The following is a 4735-nucleotide window of genomic DNA, read 5'->3' on the forward strand; positions in this document are numbered from 1 at the left end:
TCTAATACTGGAAACAACATCTTTGGAATAGATTTGGAAACTTTGGAATAGCCAATGGGTCAAAGAAGAGATCATAAGGGAAATAAGAAAATAGTCTGAACTGAATGAAGATGAAAGCATGACATTATTATTTGTGGAATTCTGTGAAATCAGAGTTCGAGATTTATAATATTAAATACTTATGCTAGAAAATAGAATAACATATGATTAATTTTCTAAGCTTCCACATCAAGAAAACAGAAAGAAAAGGAAATTTAATTGCAAAGTAAGTAAAAGAAAGGATATAAAAATCAGAGCAAATGTAAATGAGATATTTAAAAAAAGAATAGTGAAAATCAGTGAAACAAAGATTCGTTCTTTGAGATTACTAAAATGAAAAAATTTCTAGTAGAATAATCAGGAAGAGAGAGAACAGAAATTATTGATATCAAGAATGAGAGAGGGAACATTAAAGAAATTAAAATAACATTGAAAGGATGGTAAGAGAATATTATTAACAACTCTACTCCAATGAATTTGATAAGTTATATGAAGCGGATAAATACTTTTAAAAACTGCTGCTGCTGCTAAGTCGCTTTAGTCGTGTCCGACTCTGTGCGACCCCGTGGACTGCAGCCTACCAGGCTTCTCCGTCCATGGGATTCTCCAGGCAAGAACACTGGAGTGGGTTGCCATTTCTTTCTCCAACTTTGAAAAACAACAGCTACCAAAGCTCACTCAAGAAGTAATAGATAAACTAAATAAACCCATATTTATTACATAAGTTAAGTTGTAGCTAAAAACCTTTCTAAAAGAAAATTTCATGACAGAGTGGTTTTGTTAGTGATAAATACCAAACACCTAAGGAAAACAATAATGTATATTGTAAGCAAATTTTTCCAGAGAATAAGAAGGAAGAAATCTTTCCTGACTCATTCTATGGGTACAGAATTTTCTTGAAAGAAAGTCAGTACAAGAAAGAAAGCTATAAGCTAATATCCCTTAAAAATTTAGATAGAAAAATTCTAAAACAAATTTTAGCAAGTCAATTCACCAATATATTAAAGGGATTATACATCATGACCAAGTAGGGTAAGATTCGTTTAACATTTGAGAAGCAACTTATTAACAGAATAAAAAGATTATGGGAAACCTGTGTATCTTTCACACAGTTTTGCTGTGAACCTAAAACTGCTCTAAAAAAAATAAATCCTACTTTTAGGATTTATTTTTTTTAGAGCAGTTTTAAAGAAGAAAAGGAAAAAGAAATCATATGGTCATTTTAATAGGGAGAGAAAAAGCATGTGACAAAATCCAATATTTATTCATGATTAAAACTCCCAGGAGCTAAGAATTGAAGGCAACTTTTTCATTCTGATAAAGAAAATTGTGAAAAAACCATAGTTAACAAAGTACTTAATGAATATTCTCCTAAAATCAGGAAGAAAGCAAGGATGTCTCCTCTTACGACCTTTATTCAACCTTGTATTGGAGATTTTAGCCAGTACAAAAAGGCAAGAAAAAGAAATATTAATAAAAGGTAAACAGATTGTAAAGGAAGACATAAAATTTTATTTTATTCAAATAAAATATCAGTGTAGATGAGGATTTGAAATTCTAATACATTGCTGGTGGGATTAAGAACGATACCACCATTTGGAAACAGGCTATTTCTTGAATGTTATATGTATACCGATCACTCAACCTAACAGCTTCACTCCTGGGAATTTACCTAAGAGAAAAGTAAGTATCTATTTACAGTATCCAGGACGTGGAAGCAAACTATATGTCCATTGACAGATGAGTGGATAAAGAGGAATGTGGTACATATATACAGTGGAATATTACTCAGCCATAAAAAGGCATGAAATTGGGTCATTATCAGTGATGTGGATGGACCTAGAGTCTGTCATACAGAGTGAAAGTCAGAAAGAGAAAAATAAATATCATATGTTAATGCATATATATGGAATCTAGAAAAAGGGTACTGTTGCTGCTGCTGCTAAGTCGCGTCAGTCGTGTCCGACTCTGTGCGACCCCATAGACGGCAGCCCACCAGGCTCTCCTGTCCCTGGGATTCTCCAGGCAAGAACACTGGAGTGGGTTGCCATGTCCTTCTCCAATGCATGAAAGTGAAAAGTGAAAGTGAAGTCACTCAGTCGTGTCTGACTCCTAGCAACCCCATGGATTGCAGCCCACCAGGCTCCTCCATCCATGGGATTTTCCAGGTACAGATGAACCTATTTGCAGGGCAGGAATAGAGATGCAGACGCAGAGAAGAAACTTGTGGGCATAGCAGGGGAAGGAAAGGGTGGCACAATTTGAGAGAGTAACACTGATATGTATACCATTTGTAAAACAGATAGCTGGTGGGAAGCTGCTGCATAAAAGAGAGAGCTCAGCTTGGGGCTCTGTGATGACCTAGAGCCGTGGGATGAGGGGGAGGGAGAAAGACTCAAAGAGGGAGGGGATATGTGTATACATAGAGCTAATTCATCTTATTATACAGCAGAAACACAACATTGTGAAGCAACTATACTCCACTAATGAAAAGACTTAAACATGCTTATTTGTACCAGCTATATTTGTAATAGCCAAATACTTGAAATTCAAATATTTATCAAACGGTGACTGGATCAACAAACTGTGGCATATCCCTACAGTGCAGTGAATGTGAATGAAGTGCAGTGAAAGTCGCTCAGTCATGTCCGACTCTTTGTGATCCCATGGACTATATACAGTCCATGGAATTCTCCAGGCCAGAATACTGGAGTGGGTAGCCGTTCCCTTCTCCAGGGGGTCTTCCCAACCCAGGAATCGAACTGTGGTCTCCCGCGTTGCAGGTGGATTCTTTACAAGCTGAGCCACTAGGGAAGCCTAGTTTGTTGCTCCTTATCAATAAGGAGCTCCTTATCAATTAATAAGGAGCAACAAAATATTGATAAATATGACAACATGGAAGAATTTCAATCACTATGCTCTAGTCTGGGAAGGCTACATACTGTATGATTTCATTTTTATAGAATTCTAGAAAATGCAAACTGATCTCTATTGACAGAAAGCAGCATGGTGGTTACCTGGCGATGAGAGGGGGAGGAGAGGATGAAGCTGGCTTAGGTGTATGAGGAAACTTTTGGGGATAATAAGATTTCCTTATCTTAATTGTGGTGATGGTTTTTTTGGTGTGTGCATAAGCTGAAGCTCATGGAATGGCATTGCTTATTAAATATATGCAGCTTATGATACATCAACTGCACCTCAATAAAGCTGTTATGAAATCAGCATTCATAAAGCAGAAGGCAGAGCAGGATGTTCAGTGTTTCCTGATGCTCCTGGAAATTTCATCAAGTCGACTGTTACCTGGACTGCCTACATGCAAGTATGGCTCTATTTGGGTGTAGAAGAATAGCTAATTAGAGCCCAGGTTTCCTGTTTGGGAGACTTCTGAACATGCAATGTGTTTATTTCAGATGGGCTAAGTATTTCCACATCACCTTCCTGTACCCAGTCCTCAGGAGAAACTGACAGTAACTTTGGAGTTAAGTTCCTTATTCAAATACCAGGGGATCAGGTGTGAGGCAGCTTAGAGCTCTTAATTTTAATCTTATTTCTCCCCCAAATGAAATATATACCCTGTGTTGATGCTTTGGAACATTGAGAAGAACACAGATGGTAAATTGAATTTGGGGAGGAGGAATGTTCTATATAACTCCTAAATGCCAACTTCAAAACACTAGATGGCTCCTCTAATGTGTTTTAGATTGGAGTTAAAAATAAGGCTCCTCATCAGAATTATTGAGAAAGATGACAATCATTTTTCAAGCGATGGGTTCATCCATATGGGCTGTAGCTGATGCAGAAAAGGAAAATGCAGTGTAGACTGAATAAAACACTTTTAGAGATTTGCATTTTTGGCTCTTTCTTTCTCATGAAGGCTAATACACACCATGTAGAACCTAGTGGCTTTGTTGCTAATGAAAAATTTAGGAATATGTTTCAAAGAAATAAACATGTATTATTTCAGAAAAGAAACAAAGAATATAGAAAAAAATTAAAAACATGTATTGACAGCTGGTGTGGAGAGTTGCAGAATACACCACCCCCAAACATGACTGTAGGAGTTCAGGGTGTGCCTCCCCTAAATATACCACCCTGGTATACTGGTTAATTTGGGCCAGACTCACTAGAAAAACAGCACATGCAGGAAGAGGTGTTCTATAAACTCACCTACCTGCCTGAAGACCAGTCCTCCAAAAAGAACTCAACTGTCCTAGTTCAACTCTCTAGGAGTTTTATCAACTAGGGGAGACTGACTTTTGTTTCAGAAGGGGTTACCAGGAGTTGACCCCACACCCAGACCAACTTCTTCACAAACTATCATACCTCCTATCTGTTCTTCCAAGGGCTCATTCATCTTTCCTAAACATCATTCACTCTCTGCTTGAGAGACCTACATCCTGCCCTGCCTTCTCTATTAAGAGAAGGCGGTATTATTTAAGCCTGAATTCTAAACCACCTTGGAGAGTCACTCATTGTTTCCTGGATATTTTCTGTATATGCATGAGGAATCAGTTTAGTTCAGTTCAGTCACTCAGTCGTGTCCGACTCTTTGAGACCCCATGAATTGCAGCACGCCAGGCCACCCTGTCCATCACCAACTCCCAGAGTTCACTCAAACTCACGTCCATCGAGTCGGTGATGCCATCCAGCCATCTCATCCTCTGTCATTCCCTTCTCCTCCTGCCCTCAATCCCTC

The sequence above is a fragment of the Bison bison genome, unplaced genomic scaffold (genome assembly GCF_000754665.1).
Source record: "Bison bison bison isolate TAMUID 2011002044 unplaced genomic scaffold, Bison_UMD1.0 scf7180017864527, whole genome shotgun sequence".
In the NCBI taxonomy this organism is placed as follows: Eukaryota; Metazoa; Chordata; class Mammalia; order Artiodactyla; family Bovidae; genus Bison; species Bison bison.